At 36.9% G+C, this 25,923-nt stretch overlaps 1 long non-coding RNA gene across 1 annotated transcript in view; it reads right to left on the bottom strand.

The window, feature by feature from the left end:
- LOC125104944 (uncharacterized) overlaps nt 1–25,923 on the bottom strand; it is a 76,946-nt gene that overhangs the window by 27,482 nt on the left and 23,541 nt on the right. The window lies entirely within an intron of this gene.

Genomic DNA, 25,923 nt, shown 5'->3' with positions numbered 1-25,923 from the left:
GAAAAAAAAACAACCAAAGTAATGGAAAAAATTGTTTGCAAACCATCTATCTGATAAAAGAATGATATCCAAAATATATGAAGAACTGATACAACTCAATAGCAAAAAATTCCAAATAATCCAACTTAAAAAATGGGTGAAGGATCTGAACATTTTTCCAAAGAAGATATATGAATGGCCAAGAAGTACATGAGAAAATGCTCAAAACCATTAGTCATTAGGAAAATGCAAATTAAAAACACAATCAGATATTACCGCTCACATATTAGAATGGCCATCATGAAAAAGATAAAGAGATAACTAATGTTGGTGTAGATGTGGACAAGCGGGAACTCTTATGCACTGTTGATGGGATTTTAAGCTGGTACAGCCACTATGGAACACAGTGTGGAGATTTCTCAAGAGAGAACTACCATAGGATCCAGTAATTCTACTTCTAGGAATATTTCCAAAGGAAAGAAAAACATGATGCTGAAAGGATATCTGTACCCCCATGTTCATAGCAGCATTATTTATAATAGCCCAAAACATGGAAACACTCTTTGCTCATTGATGGGTGAATGGATACAGAAGTTGTGGTGTATGTGTATTTGCACATGTATGTATTTGAGTATGTATATATATGTGTATATGTGTGTGTGTGTGTGTGTGTATATAGAGATATAGATAGATCAGATTTGTGGATACCAGAGGTAAGAGGAATAGGGAGGGGAATTGGAAGAAGGTGGTTAAAATGTACAAACTTCCTGTTACAAGAAAAAAATAGGTACTAGGCATATAATGTACATGATAATTATAATTAACACTGCTGCAGGACATACAGGAAAGTTGTTAATATTGTACTTATAGGAGAGGATGGATATTAACTCTATTGTAATCATTGTACAATGTATGTAAATCAAACCTTTATGATGTACACCTTAAACTTATACAGTGATGTATGCCAATTATTTTTCAATAAAAATGAAAAAAGATTGAACTTCTGGTCCAAGATGAAAATGTAGGAAAATTCTGAATTCATCATCAGCACAGACACACCAAATCTGTACCTAATTATAGAACAATTACTCCTGAAGAAGAACTGAGGGCTGACTGAACAGCTTCTGCACAATTAAAGATAGAGAAACCACATAAAGAATGGTAAGACAGATGAAGATATGGTAACAAAGGGAACCCCCAACACCCTGATGCTGCAAACTGTAGTGGGGAAAGGTAGTACTGAGAGACTATGAGATTTGTCTGCCTCCGGCATGAAAAAAAACCTGTGGCTTAAAGGGGCAATTAGAATTCAAAGAAATCAGCCCTAGAACTCTGCCAATTGGGTTGGAAGCTGATGGAACTCTTACTGGGTTGCAGTGGCTGCTGAGCATCATTATTTATGTTCTGTCTCCACCTTGATACTGCAGATAGGAGCAGGGTCTGTGTGCCATAGTTGGGCCCCTATTCCACACCAGTCTGAAAGGCCCTGGGCACAGAAAAAAAGCCATAGTATAAAATAGCAGGGACACCTAGGTGGCCCAGTGGGTTAAGTGTCTGCCTTTGGCTCAGGTCATGATACCAGGGTCCTGGGATCGAGTCCCAGATTGCTCACTGGGAAGCCTGTTTCTCCCTCTGCTTGTGATTTCTGTAATTCTCTCTCTCAAACCAATAAAATCTTAAAATAAAATAATAAAATACAATAAAATAGCAACAAGAATGTAAAGGATCCAGTGTGAGAACTCCATCAAATAAGTGGAGAATGCTGGATCCTCTCTCGGTAGGAGGACCTGGCAAACACCACTGCTTATGTTCCTTCTCCACCCTACTGGTTGCAGATGGGAGCAGGTCTGAATGCCCTGGCTGGCCTACCACCTTAATGAACCCTGGGCCCCTGCCCCCACCCCCAGCTACAGCCATCCTTATAAGGTAGTCCCAGTATGGCACACACTTGGACAGCCTCATCAGTGCTCACCACAGCTCCAGTGGTCTCAGAAATATAACACAGGTGCAGAGCACCTAGAACACTTCCGATACCCACCACTTCACTCTGGATTAATTGCCAGGGCATCACTTGTGCAGAGCACTCTAAGACCTTCTGGCTCATGCCTGATGTGACTCTAGGCACCCACCAGGGTGGTCCCCTGCTGTGGAACACTTGAGACCATTGTATGCACCTAGGCTCAGCTTCTAGCCATCCTGTTGGAGTTCCCCCTGTGTAGAGTACTCCAGGACCACCCTTCTGGACCCTGCTTCAGTTGTTCTTTGAGGATGCTCCTGCACTGTGCACACTGGGACACCCTGACTTATATCCATTTCAGCTTTAGCTATCCTGCCAGTGTGCCCTCTATGCAAAACACCTCTGAACGCCCTTGGCTAGCACACTGCTTTGGCACCAGCTTCCCTGGTACCCACATACTGAATGTCCTGGGACCCCAAGCCCATACACTACCTAGGTTCCAGTCACCAATGTGCCCTCTGCTCTAAGCACCCAGCGACATTCCAGCCTGCATCCACCTCAGGGTAGGCTGTCCTACCAGAACATCTTCATGGAAAACTCCAGGACCAACTGGCTTGCATCCACTTCAATTCTGGTTGTCCTGCTAGGATTCACTTTGTGCAGAGAGAACAGGACACCCCAGTTTGCACCCACCTCAGCTTTAGCTGTCCAAGCAGGACACACCCTGCATGGAGACCCTTGGGACAAACCAAGTCTGAACACAGGCTTGTTTAGCTCTGGCTATCCCAACAAGTTACCACAGAGTGCCCCAAGACCTCTGCCTACCACATGCACATCTCCAGCCAGCCAGCCAAAGTCACCAGGTACACATAGACTACATGAGAAATGACCATATACAAGATCATCCCTTCAAGTTTATGAGAAGTAGTTGTTCTGCCTAATTTATAGGGGGGGGGAAAAAACCACATAGAAAGTCAAGCAAAATGATGAAAAACAGGAATACACTCCAAACAGTAGAGCAAGACAATACCACAGAAAAAGCTACATGAAATGGAGATAATCAGTCAATCTGATAGAGAGGTCAACGTGATGGTCATAAAGATGCTCATCAGACCAGAGAACAAAGTAGATGAGCTTAGCAAGAACTTAAAAAAAGGAGAGAAAATATTTAAAAAGAACCAATCACAGTTGAAGAATAAAATAACTGAAATGAAAACTACACTGAGGGAATCAACATCATATGAGAGACTACAGAAGATGGATTAGTGATCTGGAAAATAAGGTAATGAACAGTGCCCAAGCTGAGAGCAAAAAGCAAAAAGTAAAATAAAGAGGATAGGTTAAGGGATCTCTTGGGAAACATCAAACAAGCAAACATTTATACCATACGTGTCTCAAGAGAAGAGAGAGAGAGAGTGGGGCAGAAAGCTTATTTGAAGAAATAATAGCTAAAAAATTCCTTAATCTGGGGAAGGAAACAGGTATCCAGGTTCAGGAAGCAGAGAGAATTCCAAAGATGATGAACCCAGGGATGTCTATTCCAAGACCCATAATAATTAGAATGGCAAACATAAAGAGAATTTTAAAAGCCTTATTCAGAGATAAGGAATTAGTCATGTATAAGAGAAACTGCATAAGGCTATTAGCTATTTTTCAGCAAAAACTGCAGGCCAGAAGAGAGTGGCATGATATATATATTCAAAATGCTGAAAGGAAAAAAAAAAAAAAAAAAAAAAAAAAAACCTACACCTAATAATATTCTACCTGGCAAGGGTATCAGTAAGAATTGAAGGAGAGAGAAAAAATTTTTCAGACAAACTAAAATTAAAGGAGTTTATTACCACTAAGCTGGCCTTACAAGAAATGTTTGAGGTATTTCTTTAAGAAGAAAATAAGGACTGGGCGCCTGGGTGGCTCAGCGGGTTAAGCCGCTGCCTTCGGCTCAGGTCATGATCTCAGGGTCCTGGGATCGAGTTCCGCATCGGGCTCTCTGCTCAGCAGGGAGCCTGCTTCCCTCTTTCTCTCTGCCTGCCTCTCTACTTGTGATCTCTGTCAAATAAATAAATAAAATCTTTAAAAAAAAAAAGAAGAAAATAAGGACATACTTAGAAAAAACTCACGAGTAAAAGAAAGTAAACAGTAAAAATAGTAAAGCAATCACTTTGATTGAAAGTGAGTATGAAAGTCTTTTATATCTATAATTAGTTAAGTTAGGGGACTCACAAAAGAAAAAGATGTAAAATGTAACATATACATAAAATATGGAGGGGAGTAAAAATGAGTTCTTTCAGAATATGTTTAAACTTAAGCCACCATCAACTTAATATAGTCTGCTATATACTTAGAATGTTATATATGAATATCATGGTAACCAAAGACACAAAAAGCTATAGTAGATACATAAGAAAAATAAAGATAAAGAAAGTCAAACATAACATTACAAAAAGTCATCAATCACAAGGGATGAGTACAAGAGGAAAAGAAAGGAATAGGGAAGAATAAAATAGGAATATATGCCTACTTACCAATAATTACTTTTAATGTAAGTGGTCTAAATGTTCTAATCAAAAGACAGAGTAGTTGAATGGATTAAAACAAAATCAAAAACAAAAAACAAAAAAAACCTCATCTATATGCTGTCTACAAGAGACTCACTTTATTTTTTTTAAAGATATTTATTCATTCATTTGACAGAGAGAGCACAAGAAGGGGATCAGCAGAGGGAGAGGGAGAATCAGGTTCCCCTGCCAAGGAGGGAGCCCAATATAGGACTCAATCCCAGGACTCTTTGAGATCATGACCTGGGCTGAAAGCAGACACTTAACTGACTGAGCCACCCAGGTGTCCCAGAGACTCACTTTAGACTAAAGATACATATATACTGAAATGAAAAATGGAAAAAGATATTTCATTCAAATGAAATTGAAAAAAAAGAAGCCAGTATATCAAAACTTATACCAATATATAAGGACTTTTACAAGGAAGACTGTAACAAGAGACAAGAGCTTTACATAATGATAAAAGCTTCATTATGTTAATGATAAAAGAGAATATAACAATTGTAAATATCTATGCACTCAACACTGGAACACCTAATTTCATAAAGCAACTATTAGACATAAAGAAAGAAACTGATAGTAATAAAATAGCAATAGGGGACTTTTTAACACTACATTTGTATCAACGAATAGATCGTTCTGGCAGAAAATTGAAAACAGTGTCTTTGAATAATACACCAGGCCAATAAATTTAGTAGATTTATACAGAATATTCCATCCAAAAACAACACAATGCACATTCTTTGCATTGTGTACATGGAGGATTTTCCAAGACAGATCACATGTTAGGCCACAAAACAAGCTTCAATACATTTGAGATACAAATTATATCAAGCATCTTTTCTGCCCAAAACAGTATAAACCTAGAAATAAATTGTAAGAAAGAAACTAAAAAAAAAAAAAAAAAAACAGAAACATGTGGAGGTTAACCAACATGTTTCTAAAAAACAAATAGGTCAATAAAGATATCAAAGAGAAAATTATAAGGAAGAAAATGAAAATGAAACACAAGGGATCAAATCTGTGGTGCACCAAAAGCAATTCTAAGAGAGAAATTTATAGTCATATGGGCTTAACTCAAGAAATAAGAATCCCAAATAGATAATCTCACCTTAAACCTAAAGAACTAGAAAAAGAACAACAAAAAGCCCAAAGCCAATAGAAGGAAGGGAATAATAAAAGATCAGAGTGGAAATAAATGAAATAGACTAAAAAAAAGAAAAAGGAAAAAAGAAAAAAAGAAAAGAGATCAATGAAACCATGAGCTTGTTCTTTCAAAACGTAGACAAAATTGATAAACTTATCCAGACTCATCAAAGAAAAGAGAAAAGCCAAATGAATAAAATCAGAAATGAAAGAGAAGTAACAACCAGTACTGCAGAAATACAAAAAACTGTGAGATTACTATGAAAAATTATATGCCAACAGATTGGACAATCTAGAAGAAATGTGTAAATTCCTAGGAAAACACCATCTTCCAAAACTGAACCTAGAAGAAATAGAAAATATCAACAGACTAATTACTAGCAATGAGTTTGAATCAGGATCAAAAAACTTCCAACAAATAAAAGCTTAGGACCAGACAGATTCACAGGTGAATTCCAGCAAACGTTTAAAAAAGAGTTAATACCTATTCTCCGCAAACTGTTCCAAAAAATAGAAGAGGAAGCTTCTAAATTAATTTCATGAGGCCAGCATTTCACTGAAACCAAACCCAGACAAAATCATTTCAAAAAAAAAAAGAAAACTATAAGCCAAAATCATTGATGGCCATATATATAAAAATCCTCAAAAAATAATATTAGTGAAGCACATTTAATAACACATTAAAAAGAATAATTTACCACAATCAAGAGAATCAAGAGGAAGTTACTCTGGGGATGGCTCAGTATTCATACATCAATCAATGCAATACCCCACATTAATAAAATGAAGGATAAAAACCAAATGATCATATTAATAGATGTAGAAAGAAATGTGACAAAATTCAATATCTATGTATGATAAAAATTCTCAACAAAATGGATTTAGAGGGAACACACCCAAACACAATAAAAGCCATATACATAAAAACCACACCAACATCAACGTTAATTGTGAAAAACTAAAAACTTTTCTCTAGGATCAGAAAAAAGACAGGAATGTCTACTTGTATCACTTTTATTCAACATAGTAATGGCCACAGCAATCATATAAGAAAAAGAAATGAAAGGCACACAAACTGGTAAGGAAAATGTTAAATTGTCAGTATTTGCAAATGACATTTTACTCTACATAGAAAACCCTAAAGATTTCACCAAAAACACGATAGAAGGAATTAATAAATCCAGTAGTTTCAAGATACAAAATTCATATGCAGAAATTTGTTGGGTTTCTATATGCTAATAATGAAGTAGAAGAAAGACAAGTAAATAATTCCATTTACAATTGTACCAAAAATGATAAAATACCTAGGTATAAACTTTAAAAAAGGGTGTGAAAGATCTGTTCTCTTAAAACTATAAAACATTGATGAAAGAAATTGAAGACAACACAAAAAAAATAGAGCCATAAAGCTCACAGATTGGGAAGATCATATCATTACAAATGTCCACACTAACCAAAGCAATCTACAGAGTCAATGAAATCTCTACCAATATATTAATAGCATGTTTCACAGAACCAGGACAAGTAATCTTAAAATTTGTATGGAACCACAAAAGATCCTGAATAACCAAGTCAATCTTGAGAAAGAACAATAAACATGGAGGTATCACAATCTCAGATTTCAAGGTATATTATAAAGCTGTAGTAATCAAAACAGTATGGAACTTGCACAAAACAGACATAGATCAATGGAACAGAGTAGAGAGCCCAGAAATAAACCCATGCTTTTAGGGTCAATTAATCTACTACAAAGAAGGCAAGACTACACAGTGGAGAAAAGATAGTCTCTTCATTAAACAGTGCTGGGGAAAACTGGACAGCTACATGCTAAAGAATGAGACTGGACCACTTTCCCACACCATACACAAAAATAAACTCGAAATGGATTAACAATCTAAACAGGAGACTTAATACTGCAAAACTCCCAGATGAAAACATAGACAGTATCCTCTTGGATAGCAGCGTTTTTCTAGATATGTCCTCTCAGACAAGGAAACAAAAACAAAAAAAGTATTGGAAATACACAAAAATAAAAAAGCTTTTGCACAGCATAGAAACATCAATGAAATGAAAAGGCGGTCTACTGAATGGGAAAAGATATTTGCAAATAATGTATCCTATAAGGAGTTAACATCCAAAATTATTGTAAAGAACTTACACAAGTCAACACTAAACAAAAACAACAATCCAATTTAAAAGTGGGCAAAGGACCTTAATAGACTTTTTCCAAAGATTGCATACAGATGGCCAACAGACACATGAAAAGATGGTGAACATGACTAATTGGGGAAATGTTAATCAAAACTTCAATGAGGTATCACCTTATACCTGTAACGGATAGAAAAAGACAAAAAATAATAAGTTAGAGAGGAAGTGAAGAAAAAGAAATACTAAAGCACTGTTGGGAGAAATGTAAATTGGTGAAACTACTTGGAAAACAGTATAGAGGTTCCTCAAAAAGTTGAAAATAGAATAACTATAGAGTCCAATAATTCTCCACTGGGTCTTTACCTAAAGAAAACAAAAACACTAATTCACAAAATGATCTATGTATCCCTGTGTTTGTCATAGCTTATTCATAATAGCCATTATGTGCATGTAACTTGAATGTCCATTGATGAATGGATAAAGAAGATTTGGGGAGCAGTGTGTGTACACAAGGGAATATTACTCAGCCGAAAAAATTTAGTGAGATCTTGCCATTTGCAACAACATGGAAGGACCTAAAAGATACCACGTTGAGATAAGTAAGACAGAGAAAGACAAATACCATAAGATTTTACTTATTTTTTTTTAAAGATTTTATTTATTTATTTGACAGAGAGAGATCACAAGTAGACAGAGAGGCAGGCAGAGAGAGAGAGAGAGAGGGAAGCAGGCTCCCTGCTGAGCAGAGAGCCCGATGCGGGACTCGATCCCAGGACCCTGAGATCATGACCTGAGCCGAAGGCAGCGGCTTAACCCACTGAGCCACCCAGGCGCCCAAGATTTTACTTATTTATGGAATTTAAAAAATAAAACAACTGAACAAAAAACCAAAGCAGAAACAGACCCATAAATACAGAGAATCAACTGGTGGTTGCCAGCGGGAATAGGATGGGGAGATAGGCAAAATGGGTAAATGGGAATGGAGGTATAGGCTTCTAGTTGTGGAATGAACAAGTTATGGGGCTTAAAGGTACAGCATAGGGAATACAGTCCATAGTAAGTATTGCAAAGGCATTGAATGGTGACAGATGATAGCTACACTTGCGGTGATCATAGCATCATATAGAGTTGTCAAATCATGGTGTTGGACACCTAAAACTAATTTTTTTCAAAACTGTAAAAAATGTTTAAAAATTATCCAAATGACATCTCCACCTCTGCATGTAAGAGTCTACTAACTGTAGTGTTTCTAGGGGAAAATGTCCTCTTCTATTATCTAGGATGGAGTTCTTTCAAGCCCTTTGTGTTTGTTGTGAAAGGAAAGATCGTTCCTTCCTGTTCAGCAGTTTTTAAGAGTTTCTGTTATAACCAAAGCAGCAATTAATGGCTGTTTCAAGAGGTGTGTGGCTGATCACTGGTACTCTTAAGAAAATAAACGGAGGACTAACTTGCTCATTTACTCCAGAACCTTCCACATATTCACATAGCAACAAAGAGAATTTTTTTTTTGAAGCATCCTGTTTTAGCTCTAGCCTTGAGTAGGTGACCCCCTCCAGTTAAAGTCTTATTACCTCAGATTATGGATATAAAACTTTGGTGATCATTAGAAATACTTGGGAAATTTTCTTGAAACTCTAGGTTATTCTTACCTACCCTGAGAATTTCTTATTCACAAAATCTAAAGTGGAGGTTGAGAACACACACATTTAAGAAAAATGCCCCCCCAAAAGAATGTTTTCCAAATGAAACTGGTTATTAGCTAGATTTTAATAGCACTGATGTAAAAGAAGCAAGAAGGAAGCAATAGGACAAATAATTCTAGATACCTAACTCTGTAAGGCTCTTGGCATTGAAAACAGTCTCTTCTACTCAAAGCATCCATCAGCAGACCTTTTCTTCTGCTGCCACCAAATATCTAGATTGTCAAAATTTGGTAAGAGAAATGCATGCCTAATTTGTCCTTGACTGTCTTGCAAAGAAGATGACCACACAACCCCAGCTCTGAATAGCAGGCCATGTGATCATTTTATTCAACCAGTACATGACTAAGACATAAATATTTCTGTGGGGAAGAGGAATGAAAGAAAAAAAAATTGGCAGAAAACTATAAAATTTATTCTCTTTGAGCTGTGCAGTTCCCTGCCTGGGATATTTCACCCTGTGTTTTCATCAGCCAGCTAAAATTATTTTGATATTCCCTTTTTGGTGATGAAAACCCATAAAGAAAGGAAAAATTTTTTTTCTCTTTTCTCATAGTTTCCTTTGTCTGAATTTTGTTCTATCAGGCAAGGGTAGATGGTACTGACCATATAAAGATTTAGTCTTCCCAACCTTCCTGATAGCTGCATGTAATTTATGTACTCTTAATCTCTAAAAATATAACATTTATGGGTTCTACTGTGTGATAAGTTCCTCTGGGATGTTCAGGACACATATGTGCACACTCTACAGTTGGGCTTTAAACCAGATGTAAGAAAGAATGTACTATTCACTTGGGGGTACTGGGAGCAGATTGGGCTTCAAGTCAAACATATAATCAGGAATAATTTTCTTTAGATGACCCTTCTCTACTGTTCCACATATCCTGGGTTCTACCGTGTAGGACTAGACCCACCAATCCTACAATTCCTTTGTAGTTAGCAGCATCTTGGCAGAAGATATTTAACAGAAATTCATAAATCACACCTATGGACTTCAATTCCTATTGTAAGAGACTAATGCTTGATTCTGTGCCACTGTGGTTGTTGCACTCAGGGAGGAAACTCGGTGTTAGGCGCTGTTAGTTGCTAGTAAGTTTGAGCTTGAGCTCATATGGCATATTCCAAGGCTCAGAGAAGGCATCCATTTAATATTCACTGAATGAAGTAACATGTTTGTATTTAAACTGAAATCCTCTGGAAACTGCTTTATTCCTGGAGAGTAATGAGTTATTCTTGAGGTTTTCATTTGGCTCTAAATCAACTATGATTTCTTATACTGCATGAGGTGGCTTCAAGAACTAGAACTGGAGTCAAAACAGTAAATTTTCAGTAAAGTGAAAACAGGAGATAGCTATATTTTTCTCCATCTGCTACAGCCTCCATAAGAGGAAACTATCCCTGGAATGGACCTAGGGGTGGGGGGAAAAAGGGAGAGAAAGAAAACCAGAATAAGTGCAAGAAGATTAGATTTTGGGCCACTTTCAGTACAACTTTGGAGAAATTTCCACCACTTCAATCTCAACAAAGTGCTGAGAACACCCATGAGAAAAATGTGTTCTTATGACCTTAAAAACAATTTCAAAGAAATTCTAGAGTAATTCTTCCAAAATTTACAGTTTTCTGGCACTCAGCTACTTAAGAATACATTTTTACTTCCCTGTTAACAGGTGCACATTACCTACCAAGAAATTACTAACAAAGTAGTATTCTTCAGAGATCACCTTTAGTCTACTAGGACAAATTTGAGGATATTCTACTTCTTGCCAGGAATTGCTCCCTCCCTTTCTGCACTTATTGATAGTTCATTAATTCTTTAGGACCTCAGCCTTATTCTCTAAATACATCCTCTGCAATGGCTCTGGCCCCTTATTATTATTGTTGTTGTTGCTACTGCTGTTGTTTTCCCCCCACCTCCTGGGTTTGTGTAATTCCGGTCTTCACCACTTAGGATGCTCTCATATTGTTTTACAACTGTTTTAAGTGCATTTTCAATTATCAAGTAAGTTGAGAAACTTTTTAAGAGCAAGATTCTGGTCTTAATGATCACAATAGAGAGCAAAGAAGCATAATAGATGCTTAATAAATATTTGTCACGTTGAATAGTATTGAATTCATCATTTCAACTCACAAACTGCATAGCTAACCATAATTATTGTAAAACCCATGGATTAGGGTCATTTAGGGAGCAGAACAGAGGACTACCCTTCCTTTACATGTCTCTGACTCTGCGTCTGTGTGATCAGATCTTTTCCTTAGATTCCAGGGGCTCCAGAGGATAGTCACAGACCTGGGGGCGGGGGAGGGAGAGAAGTTACCCAGTTTCAAGTCTGTAGAATGTGCAACTTAGGTGACTGCAGGACCAAGCTGATTTCCTCAAGTTTTTATTGGGAAAAGGGAACTTAAATATTTTGAGCATTCAGAAATCCCCTGAGAGGCCTTGTGGCTGAACAAGTAAAAATTTGTCCAATTATTCAATAAATGTGGCCAAATATTATGTTATTCAATAAATGTGGCCAAATATTATGTATTGGCCATTTTTTTTCTAGAAGATGTTATTTCTTTCAAGTGGACAACACCTATCATTTTGACTCTTATCTTTGACCATTATCCTCGGTAATTACTCACTCAAATGTTGGCCATTACAAGTTATCTGATCCATGAACAATTTCTTTTTATCAGAAAATGAGGAGTATTTGAGACCTGAGCATCTTTTGCAAAATACTAGCTCCTCTGCCAAGGATAAACCCCTCTCCTTTTCCTCAATAGGATTTGCCCCAGTTTATTGTTTTCTTGAAATGACTGGGAAACTTGATGACCTCCAAGGCTTTTCTGCAAAAGGGAGAGTGCTTTGCATCTTTTCCCCGTTCAGCATAATTAGAGCAAGCGAATTAAGAACATGGATCTGCGCTCCCTGCGGCTGCAGGCTGTGAATTGCTCAGGGCAGCTGCTCTGCTGCATTACCCCATCAGCTGCACCTCATTAAGGGATGCATTCACCTTTCTAGAAGAGTTCAGGGCTGTGTGGCTTTGCCTTAGAAGCCTAGCTTGCTGCACAGCATTATCTAACCCTTCCCTAGAACTGAGATGTCCCTCCCAGGAAGAACGTCTTCACTCAGAAAGCTGGCTGAATTTAGGACTCTCAAAGAGAACCTTCAGCGTGATTTTTACCTTTGCTAGCAGTGTGCATATGGAGGAGGTGGGCAGGGACTAAAGGGGATATTTTAATGTGAATGTTTTGGATGACAACAAATGGAGATGTTAATCAACACATTTGTTCCTGACTTCACTGCAGACTTGTGGCTGCCCAACAGACAGTTTAGCACCTGGTGAAGCACTGCATGGGTCAACTGCAGGTACTGTGCCCTAGTCCTTACAGAAAACTGGGTAGAAGTCAGAAGAGATGGAATACATACAACCACTTCTTTGGAGTGTATTTTGCAGCACACCCACCTGCCAATTTACTATCCTGGGTCACCTCTTTCATGTGTTTCAAAATTTTCTTCCAAAACTTTCTTTTGCCTGGTTTCAAGGTTCCCATCAATGTCCCTTTTCCCCCTCAGCAGGCACTCAGGGAAAGGGCTAAATAAAATTATCTTGAAATGTGCCACTATAATTTGGAGTTATAAGGATTAGAAGACCAAAGTAATTTTTTTTTTAAAGATTTTATATGTTTATTTGATAGGGAGCACAGGGAGCATACAAACAGGGGGAATGGCAGGCAGAGGGAGTGGGAGAAGCAGGCTTCCCATGGAGCAGAGAGCCCAACGCTGGGTCTAAACCCCAGACTCTGGAATCATGACTCTAGCTGAATGCAGATGCCTAACAGACTGAGCCACCCAGGTGCCCCAAAGACAAGGTAGTTCTATCAGTTTGTTTTATGCACTATTTTATCCTTTTCACTTTGATCTCAGAACCATAAGTAGTGCTCAGCATCTACCTTATGTATGCCAATACATTTTGGCAGAAATTTAGGTTCAAGTCAGTCTTTGTAGGAACAATTACATTTGTTGAAAGGAGGCCCAAAGCTATAATGCTTAGCTATTCCCACTTATAGTGGCTCCCCCTTATTTGTAGTTTTATTTTCTACAGTTAGGTAAAGTCAGCTGTGGTCTGGAAGCAGATGATCCTCCTTCTGGCTATTGTCAGAAGATTATTAGTGGCCTAACGCTGTACCACAATGCTTATGTCCTTCATCTCACTTCAGTTCATCATATAGGCATTTTATTGTCTCACATCATCACAAGAAGGATGAGTACAGTATATGAAGATATTTTGAGAGAGAAAGAGACCATCTTCACATAATTTCTATTATAGTATATTGTTATAATTGTTCTATTTTACTGTTAATCTCTTATTGTGTCTAATTTATAAATTAAACTATTATAGTTAGGCATGTATAGAAAAGAACTGCATAGGGCTTTTTACTATTTGCAATTTCAAGTATCCATTGGGAGTCTTGGAATGTATCTTCTGTGGATAAGGGGTGTTACTTTACATAGCAAGTTCTCAGTGTATGATAGTTATTGTTCTTTATTATTATTATTATTCAAGGAAACAAGTTAGAGTTCCAGTAGCATCAAAAGAACTGTGTGGCTTTGGGAAAATCACTGGGTTTTCTGGGCACCAATTTGCTTATCTGTTATATAAAATTATGGTGTTGGAGGATGGGTTGAACAAGAGAATTTTCAAGGCCCTTTCCAATTTTATGCTTGTATGAAGAGAGTGATATCTTAAAGAATGCTTATTTGTGTCTGTTAATAGTCTTAAATCAAGTTTTAAAAGATGGGATAAATATTAAAAGTAGAGCTCTCAAAGGGTTTTTTTCCCTTGCTAATTGTTTTAAGCATCCAAGCCACTAGAAGTGAATGTTGCTGAATTCATGAACATTTGCAAAGAATCATTGGTTTTTCAGGGCAATTGCATAAGCCCCATGCCTTCAGGGAGCAATTTCAACAACTCCCAAACCCAATGACCTGCTTTCTTATGCTGATATTGGTGTTCTCTCCTTTAAGAAAGGGACTCTTGAGCAAAATTTATACCAAGTATTTTTCCTTAGGACACAGATTTTCATTCATTATGCATCCACTTATTATTTCATTTACCAAATAATCACAGGACACCAACCAAATCTTGGGCTCTGTGAGAACTGCAAAAGTGAATGAAATCTCCCCATCATCAGTGATATTAAGGAAACCAAGAGCCACACATTGGGAGACACAGTTATCAAGAACGTTATAAATCCCCTACTGGTCTTTTATTCTATTGACTACTCAGAAAAGAAATGTGTATGGGGGGGATCTGATTGACTATGCCCTTTTACAATTCATGTGCTATGTCCAAGAAGACAGGATGAACTAAAATGCAATGAGCAACCAGAGTTGAAGCAATCTAAGTGAAAAGAACAAAAGCATTAAAGGATGCTAGGGAAGTCATCCATGTCTCCAACCATTTATCCATTCATTTATTTAAAAATATTAAACATCAATTCAGTGCCACATATTGTACAAGAGAGGAAGAAAACAAAACTTTACATTTTAAAGGGGGATAACGAGAACAAATATTTAAGATAGAGAGGGCTTTCTCTTATGATGGAGTGAGATGTGAGGGTACCAGGGTCATCTTCTTGGATAAAGAAACATAATTCTGAGATCTAGAGTATAAGCAGGAGTATTCACAAAAAGAGCAAAGTGAAGAGTGAAGCTGTAAGGCCCTGTTCAGCCAGAGCGGCCCCACCCCAGTTGAACTGACATTTTGTTGTTTATGCAGTAAAACTTAAATTGGCCTTGCCCCTCCTAGGGGAACTTACTTAAAAGCAAGTCGGGGAAACCAGTCCCAGGTAACGGCCCAAATACAAGGGTGGGTCAGGTCAGGTGGAGACATTCAATCAGTGGGGGTGCATACTGTCTCCTAGCTACCAAGGTGCTGGGCTGGTTTGCATAGCTACTACCAGGTGAATTGTAATTCAATTAGCCACCTGTGTGTGGCCAGGCCCAACCACATGGCATTTGCTCTACAAAAGTTAGTCTGGAAAGCAGGGAGGGGTTGTCTTCTCTGTAAGGGGCGGCCCTGACCGGTCTGTTTGACGGTCGGTTTGATTCTTGATTCTTGGCATGAAATAAAGCTTTGCTTGACCTTCGATTTACATCAGTCTCGCTCCTTTGACCATGGACCCATTATTGGGGGACCCAACAAAGCAAAGAAGAGGAGGGATATGTACCACCCAAAAGAAAGAACAAACCCCAAGATGAAGAAATAAGAGATAACAGTGAACAGAATTAATTCAGTTTTATCAAAGTGGTGACATCCCAAAAGGGAAGGAAATGGTATGGAATATGGCTAGAAATATAAGCAGAGAAGATCTTACATGTCCAATAGGAGTTTTAGGCAGGAAAGTGATGCAGTCATATTTGCATATTAAGACAATCACTTAAACCGCAGTGTGGGAAATATATTGAACACAGTGAGACTGACTAGGAGACTGATGAAGTAATCCAAATGAAAGATAACTTGAATTATGAAGACATCAGCTGGTTCTGAAAAGGGGCAACTTTGAGTAATCTTTGGTAAGCAGACTTGACTTGCTGATTAGATGTAGGAATGAAAGAGCTTTATAAATTTCTGCCTGGATTATGATGTGATGACATTTATTGGTTAAGATGTAGTAACTATGATAGAAAATAAACATAGTTATAGAGAGGAAAGAGGATGGCTTCTATTTTCAATGTTGTGAATTTTATATACATATGGTATATCCAAGTGACGTTCTCCAGTGGGTACTTTATTTGGTTTGGATCCAGAGTTCAGCAAAAATAAAGGAACTGATTAGAGAATCATCATTATAAAGAACATAACTGGTGGCAGGTGGATCCAGGAAGAGTAAATGAAATCATCCACTAGAAGTAGGTCTAGAAGAGTAAAGGGACCTAGTATAAAGACTTTGAATGATATTAATATTTATTATTAATATTAAGATAAAGAATAGCCTCATAAGGAGATTAAGAGTGTTCAGAGATGGAGAAAAATATTTTCTATACTGAATGTTGCTAGACTGTACAGATTGTCATTTACCCATTTTTTACTCAGCCTATTTCCATACTGCGTGCTCAGCTGTGACTTGCAGGGGAATGGACCACTCAAAACTACATTTCCCAGAATTCTTTATTAGTTGACATCCACTTCAGTTTAGGCAATGAGAGATGCCTACTGGAAAAATGGAAGTGGTAAGGAAGGGGGAAGCTGCTGAATTTTTCTGTCACTCTAATAGTAGGGATCATGTCTGCCAGGAACTATGGGCTCTCTCAGTGTCAAAGGTTCCCAAGCAGTAGTCTTAATAACAGCAGCATTCATTTCCATCAGTGTCAGCTGTGAGTTTGTTCCTGAATTATGGCAGAACACCTCCTGCTTTATTTATCTTACCCTAGGGATGGTAATTAAAGTTTACGGTAGTAACTTCCTGTACTAAGTTGCTTTCTGTTCTTGCTCTCTATGTTCTTCAAATACGCACGTTTCTAAACATGGCTTGCAAGACTCTGTATCAAATTTCCATGAATAATTTTCCAGCTTCAGTTTGGGCCATTCCATTTCCTATTTTAAAATTAATACTCTGAAGAGATTTGAGATTATTTTAATTCTTCCATCTTTGTAATAGATTCCTTGTATTAAATCTCCATTTGAAGCACCCAGTAAAGTTCTTGTGTTCCTGGTTGGACCTTAATTGTTTCAGAACTCCTGAAGAGAAAGGACTGGTATCATATGTGGCAACAAAGAAGTTAAGGACTTTGGCAAGAATCATTTCAGTGTAAAAGTGTGGCAGAAGTCAGCCTGCTCAAGTTGAAGATACTGAATGATGATTATATCCAGAAAGCAAGGACAGATAAGTTCTATAAGTCCAGCCATAAGTGAGGAGAGAGGGAACAGGTAGGAAGGGAACGGTTAGATTTGTGCTATTAAATATGGTAGCCAGTAGACACATATAGTGATTGAGCATTTGAATTGTAGTTAGTTTGAACTGAGATGTGCTAGAAGTAAAAAAAAAACTTACTGCATTTTAGATAGTATTAACAAAAGAAGGATTTCATTAATTTTTTTGTTGATTATATGTTGAAATAGGAATATGTTAGACATAGTTCAATAAAAATACTATTCAAATTAATCAATTTATTTTAAATTTCATTCAGTATAGTTACTAGAATATTTAAAATTATATATATGGCTTGGACAGTGCTGTTCTAGACTAAGAATGAAATAGCCAATGGTGTTATTAGCCCCCCTTTATGTGTTACAGTCTACAAGGTATGTGGTTTAAAGAGTTCGGCAGGGCCTAAAACATACAATATGCTCATGAAACAATGTTGCATCAAAACAAACTTTGGTTTGTTTGAAAAACAAAGATGGAAAAATGCTGATTGTTTCTAATCCCATAATTAGAAAAAACGTGTAATTTTCTGTGTTCAGAAGACACTTGAGAATAAATGGTATTTGTAGGAGACATAATCAGATTTGCACATGGCAATGCACAAGGTAGAATTGGGAAAGGAGTTACTGAAGCTAAGAAGATCAATTAGAGGACATTAGCAAGACTCCTGGAGAGACGTGAAGGAGGTCTAAATTAAAATTGTGTAGATGGGACAGACAGGGTAGTATAATGGATATTACGGAAATAGAATTGTCAAGATTTGGATAATAATTGAATGTAGAGGTTTACAGAGTAGCTGCACTACCTATCAACTTTGAAGTACACCAGGAAGTTAAATTGTGTACTCAGGTTTCAGATATGTTTGTTTGGAAAGAGGAAATGTCATCACTTTGGAAAATAAATTTACTTATATTGCTGGTTTGCCAAGGAAGAGAGACATCACCTCATGCCCTAATGAGGCAACCAAACCTCCTTATACAAAACTCTTGAAATGAACAAATAGCGATTCTGGTGGTGACAATGTCAGATATCCAATCAGGCTTTTAATCAAAACATCAGCTGGTTACTAATATGATATCATTCTCAAATGATGCTGAACAGCTACTTGCAGTGGAAACTACCTGGAGGTGGAGAGAGGAAGTAAGGGTTCAAGGCCTGGCTCTATCAAAACCAACTCTGAAAGTGACTTTACCTAATGGAGCTTTAATTCCTTCACCCATAAAATAAAGATAAAAACATCTGCCACCAGATACTTTAAAATTGCACAAGGCCATGTAAGTGAATATACTTTATAAATATGGAAGATTTACATAAATACACATATGGTACATTTTTTATGGCTTCTATTTCAAATTTACACACAGGGTTTTTTTTTTTTTTAGTCGAAGTGTGAACATTTCCACAAGTGAACTTTTAATGATTAAGCTCCTACAGTGTGGAGAAAAGAAACCCTGAGCTCAAGTATCTATTAATAGGGATTCCAGGAGTCATCCACCCCCATAGTAAATGTGTTGGTATATGTAAGCTTGTGCAGGGAGGGATTGGTGGGTGTGTGTTTCAGAGTGGAGACATAGAAAGAAAACTTCACAGCCTGAAAAAGCTATACTTGAATGTTTTGCAAAAACAGTTTCTACAATTAACCCTGCTGATCTGTTTGTAAACCCAAAATAGTATAAACACACACAGTTGCTCTCATTAATTTTTGATAAGCAATAAGACTCACAAATATTTTACTTCTAAGCATATGTTATCTGCAGTTGGCTACAGTGGCAGGCATATGCTTTGACATATGATATTCCATCTTGTACCAAATGCACATGACTCACATTGAAAACAATAGCTGAAGTACATGTGGGCATCTCATTGGCTGGGTGTTTGGCTCATTTATATTTGGGCTTCTTTGAATAAGATTTTAAGCCAGAAAAATACACAAGTACCTAAATCTGGGACACTTCAAATTTTATGAATGTATGTTGCCTATCCATTCTTAAAACAGTAATAGAAAATGGGCTCAAATTCTACACAGTGTAATTTGAGTTTGTAATTTTTTTTTCCCCTACAACATCCATTTGTCCTCAAATAACCTACAGCAATCTAACACACTGGGCTCTTTCCTGAAAATATAATTCTCAAAGTCATTCTTTTGTTTTAAGAAACCCAATCAAACTAGAATACCTTTTACATGCTTAGCAAAATATTTACTACAATATTTTCTAAAAGTGGCAAAAGATCCAAATAGTAGCCCAGTAGTTAGAGGGTCAATGTATTTACATAGAAAACAACCAGTTGCCATTACATACAAAGTTCTATATTATTCAGTGAAAACAAATAGGTTCTAACATTAATCTCTTTCAGACTTGAATCCTGGAACACTTAAAGGATATGCCAAGGAATGATATAAGGAAATAATGGCTGACCTGAATATAAAACACAGGTAAATTAAGACTGTCTAAAGAGAAAAGGAAGGCATTCCAGTTGTAGATAAAAACATGAAACAATGTGTGAAGGTTTGGATCAGTTTTTGTGCCAATTGCAAGGGCAAACTGGTAACAAGGTAGAAGCATTTGAGGGAATTTGTCTAAGTTAAATGTATCTGTAGACCAGAGCAGAGGAAGATTGCAGTGGAACAGGAGGACCCTAGGCCCTCATCATCCCATGAACACAATTAGGTAACTATCAAATCATCCTAAATACCCTAGAAATGTACTTGGATAAAGACTAGAAGAAAAACTTCCACAACTAAATGGAGAAAAGAAGGTAGGAAATGCTGGGATGTGGTTTAGGGGAGAAATGGATCATAGGTGTTACAGAGAGGAGGTAGTCATAGTTGCAGAGAAGGGTGAAAAAGAGAGAAGTACACACAAGGACAATATTTCCCCAAGGCCATTGGCCTGGAAAAAGAGAGGACTGAATATCTGAATTCTTTGAATCAGCAGGGCTTAAAGCCTAGAGTTTTAAAGGTCAGTGGACCTGGCTGGCATAGAGCCCAGAGAGCACTGTATTCCTACTGGAGAGAAGGTAGGCAAACAACCTAGGGGCAGAAAGCATGGAAACAGTGATCTGTTTCCCACCCTCCTACACTCTGGTGGAATTGCCTTTCTCAGTCACACTTGTTTCAGTCCCAGGGCAGCAAGACCTTCCTCAAGAAGATAAGCACAAACGCTTTCCCACACTATGTCTCCCAACAAAAGAGTTCTGCAGGGCCTCCGTTGCAGTAGAGATGGTAACAAGTCTTGTTTCACAAGCAGACCAGAGCATTCCTATTTAAAACTCACCATGTTCAGACCAGGGACCAAACACTGCCCATAGCAGGCAAAGAGGGCTTCTGTAGATGACTGGCCTGAAGGACAGAGCTGCCAGAACACAAAAGCAGAGTGCACACAGCACACAACAGAAATACTCCTTGCAGTGCCAGGCCCTAGGCAATACATGACCTTTTCTCAAGGCTATTACTTTCAGGAGCAGGAGACATAGCAGGCTTTTCTAACACAGATAAGAAGGCAGAGATGTAGAAAAATGTGAAGATGAAAGAATTTATCCCAAATGAAAGAAAAAGATAAGGACACACCAAGAGATCTAAGTGAAACAGATGTAAGTAACATGCCTGATGGAGAATTTAAAGCAATGACCACAAGGATACTCACTGGGCTTGAGAAAAGAATAGGAGATAGCAATGAGACTCTTACCACAAGATCAGAGTTAAAAAAGAATCAATCACAGATGAGTAGTTCAATAAAGAAGATTAGAATCACACCTGATGCAATGAACAGCAGGCTGGAAAAAGCAGAGAAATAATGACATAGAAAACGAAAGTACTGGAAAGCAATGAAGCTGAACAAAAGAGAGAAAGAATTATGCAACATGAGAACAGACATTGGGAACTCAGTGAATCCATCAAATGTAATAATATTCATATTATACGAGTCCCAGAAGAAGAAGAAGAGAGAAAAGGAGGTAGAGAATTTATTCAAAGAAATAATAGCTGAAAATTTTCTTAACCTAAGGAAGGAAACAGACATCCAGATGCAGGAGGAATAGGAAACTACTGTCAAAATCAACAAAAGCAGGCCAACACCAAAACAAATTGTAATTACTTTTGCAAATTATAGAGATAAAGAAAAAATCTTAAGAGCATCAAGACAAAAGAAATTCTTAACTTACAAGGGAAAACCCTCAAGCCTACCTGGAAATTTTCAACAGAAACTTGGCAAGCCAGAAGAGAGTGGCACAATATATTCAAAGTGTTGAATAGGAAAAATATGTAGCCAAAAATGCTATCCAGCAAGGTAATCATTCAGAATAGAAGGAGACTTTATCAGAAAAATAAAAACTAAAGGAATTCATGGCCAGTAAACCAGCCCTGCAAGAAATATTAAAGGGGTCTTTTTGAGTGCAAAGGAGAGCCCCAAAGTGACAAAGACAAGAAAGGATCAGAGATATCTCTAGAAGCAATGAAAAAACAAGTAATAAAATGGCAATAAATACATATCTATCAATGATTAGTTTGAGTGTAAAGGACTAATGCTTCAACCAAAAGACACAGGGTGTCAGAATTGATAAAAAAGAACAAGAACCATCTATATGTTTCCTACAAGAGACTCATTTTAGACCTAAAGACACCTGAAGATTGAAAATGAGATGGAGAAATATTTATCATGCAAATTAATGTTGAGCTGCAATACTTATATCAGACAAACTAGACTTTAAAACAAAGACTGTAACAAAGAAGGGCATTATATAATAATAAAGGGGACAATCCAACAAGATGATATAACAATTGTAATATTTATGCACACAACATGGGAGCACCCAAATACATAAAACAATAATAAACATAAAGGACCTAATCCATAATAATGCAATAATAGGAGGTGATTTTAACAACCATACTCACATCAAGGGACAGATCATCTAAATAGAAGATCAATAAGGAAACAATGGTTTTGAATAACACACTAGACCAGATGGACTTAACAGATACATTCCGAGCATTCCATCCTAAAATAGCACAATACGCATTCTTTTCAAGAGTACATGGAACATGATACAGAATATATCCTATATTAGGCCACCAAACAGACCTGAACAAATTCAAGATCAAAGCCACACCATGCACATTTTCTGACTACAATGCTATGAAACTAGAAGTTAATAATGAAAAAAATTTGGAAAGAACACAAATAAATCAAGGTTAAACAACATGCTACTAAACAATGAATGGGTCAGTCAGGAAATTAAAGAAGACATAAGAAAAATACATGGAAACGAATGAAAATGAAAATAAAACCGTACAAACCTTTGGGATGCAGCAAAAGTAGTCATAAAAGGGAAATAAATAGCAATACAGGCCTACCTCAAGTAGCAAGAAAAATCTCAAATACACAACCTAACCTTGTCCCTAAAAGAGGTAGAAAAAGTAAAATAAATTAAGCCTAAAGCCAGAAGGAAGGAAATTATAAAAATTAGAGCAGAAAAAATGACATAGGGGTGCCTGGGTGGCTCAGTCAGTTAAGCATCTACCTACTGCTCAGCTCATGATCTCAGGGTCCTGGGATTGAGCCTTGAGTTGGACTCCCTGCTCAGCAAGGAGTCTGCTTTCCCTCTCCTTTTGCCCCTCCCTCACTCATGTTCTCCCTCTCTCTCAAATAAAATCTTAAAAAAAAAAAAAGAATGACATAGAAACTAAAAACAAACAAACAAAAACAAAAACAAAAACACCCAGTAGAACAAATTGATGAAACCAGGAGATGATTCTTTGAAAAACTTAATAAAATTTATAAATGTCTAGCCAGACTTATCAAAAAGAAAAGATAAAGGACCCAAATAAATGAAATAACAAATGAGAGGAGAAATAACAACCAACACCACAGAAATACACACAATTATAAGAGAGTATCATGAAAAATTATATGCCCACAAAATAGACAAGCTGGAAGAAATGGATAAATTCCTAGAAATATATAAACTACCAAAACTGAAACAGGAAGAACTAGAAAACTTGAACAGATCAATGACCAGTGAAGAAATTTAATCACTAATAAAAAAACTCCCAACTAACCAAAGTCCAGGGCCAGACAGCTTCACAGGTAAATTCTATCAAACATTTAAAGAAGGGTTAATACCTATTATTCTCAATCTATTCCAAAAAATAGGAAAGGAAGGAAAACTTCCAAATTCATTTAATGAAGCCAGCATTACCCTCAGACGAATACCAGATAAAGACAACACATAAGAGAACTGCAGGCCAACATCCCTGATGAACATAGATATGCAAATCTTCAACCAAATACTAGCAAACTGAATCCAACAACAAATTTTAAAAAATCATTCACTGTGATCAAATGGGATTTATTCCTGGGTTGCCAGGTTGATTCAATATTTGCAAATCAAACAACATGATACATCATATTAGTAAAAGGATAAGAACTTTAGATCATTTCAATAGATACAGAAAAAGCATTTGACAGAGTCAAATGGTCTATGGTCAGGAACAGTGATGTCCACTCTCACTACTTGTATTTAATACAGTGCTGGAAGTACTAGCCACAGCAATCAGACAACAAAAAGAAATCAAAGGCATCCAAATCAGCAAAGAAAAAGTAAAACTTTTATTATTCTCAGATGATATGATACCACACATAGAAGACCCAAAAGACCACCAAAAAACTACTAGAAATGATACATAAATTCAGTAAAGCTGCAGAATAAAAAATATACAGAAAGCTGTTGTGTTTCTGTATACTAATAATGAAGTAGCAGAAAGAGAAATTAAGAATATAATCATATTTACAATTATACCAAAAGCAATACTTAGGAATAAATTTAACCAAAGAGAGGAAAGACCTTCATTGTGAAAACTGTAACATGGTGAAAAAAATTGAAGATGACACAAATAAGTAGAAAGGTATATCATGCTCAGACTGGAAGATTAGTGTTGTTAACGTTTTCCTACCACCCAAAACAGTCTACAGATTCAATGCAATCTCTTTCAATATACCAAAAGTATTTCTCACAGAAGTAGGACAAATAGTAATCAAATTTGTATAAAACCTAAAGGGCCCTGTATAGCCAAAGGAATTTTGAGAAAGAAGAACAAAGCTAAAGATATCACAATCCCAGATTTTAAACTATACAACAGAACTATAATAATCAAAACAATATGGTACTGGCACAAAAACAGACACTTAGATCAATCAAACAGGATAGAGAGCCCAGAAATAAAACCATGCTTACATGGCCAATTAATCTACAACAAAGGAAGCAAGAATATATAATAGGAAAGGACAATCTTTTCAATAATTAATACTGGGAAACCTAGAGATCTACATGCAAAAGACTGAAACTGGACCACTTTCTAATACTATACACAAAAATAATCTCAGAACAGATTAAAAACCTAAATATGGGACCAAAAACCATAAAACTCCTAGAAGAAAACATAGTCTTCCTAGAAGAAAACAGTAGTCTCTTTGGCATTGGCTGTAGCAACTTTTCTCTAGATATTTCTCCTTAGGCAAGGGAAATAATAAGAACTCTTGCGCATTCACAAAAAATAAAAAAATAAAAACATTTGTACAGTGAAGGCAACCATCAACAAAATCAAAAGGCAACCTACTGAATGGGAGAAGATATTTACAAATCCTATATCCCATAGGGGTTAATAAATAAAATATATAAAGAATTTATACAATACCAAATAATAATAATAATTTAATTTAAAATGGACAGAGGACCTGAATAGACATTCTTCTAAAGAAGACATAGAGCTGGCCAACAGACACATGAAAAGATGCTCAATGTCACTTAACATCATGGAAATGTCAATCAAAATCACAATGAGATACCACCTTACACCTGTCCAAATCACAAGAATCAAAATTAGTAACAAGCGTTGGCAAGAATGAGTGGGAAAGGGGAGCTTGGGTGGCTCAGTGAGTTAAGCAACTGCCTTCAGCTCAGGTCATGGTCCCAGGGTCCTGGGATCAAGTCTTGCATTGGGCTCCCTGCTCAGCAGGGAGCCTGCTTCTCCCTCTCTCTCTGCTCCCCTTGTTTCTACTCTCTTGCTCACTCTCTCTCTCTCTCAAATAAATAAAATCTTGAAAAGAAAAAAAGAATGAAGGGAAAAGGGAACTCTCAGGCACTGTTGGTGGGAATGTAAATTTGTGCAGCCACCGTGGAAAATAGTATGGATGTTCTTCAAAAATTAAAAAACTAAAAAAAAATAATAATAATAATAATAAAACTGAAATACCATATCATCCAGTAATTCCACTACTGAGCATTTAACCAAGGAAAACAAACAAACAAAAAAAACCATTAATTTAAAAAGATACATGCATTTCTACATTTCTTCCAGTGTTATTTACAATAGCCAAGATATGGGAATAGCCAGATGTCCATCAATAGATGGGGGAGTGACAATGGCAATGTCCAAATGCAGAATTCGAACAATGAAGTGTTTTGGGAAGAGACAGCATCATGGGAAATGCAAAAGCAGAACCAAGTTTTGAAGAATAAATCA

This window comes from Lutra lutra, chromosome 1, assembly GCF_902655055.1.
Source record: "Lutra lutra chromosome 1, mLutLut1.2, whole genome shotgun sequence".
Classification (NCBI taxonomy): domain Eukaryota; kingdom Metazoa; phylum Chordata; class Mammalia; order Carnivora; family Mustelidae; genus Lutra; species Lutra lutra.
The sequence above is the reverse complement of the archived record's forward strand: the minus strand, read 5'-3'. Positions and strand labels throughout refer to the sequence as shown.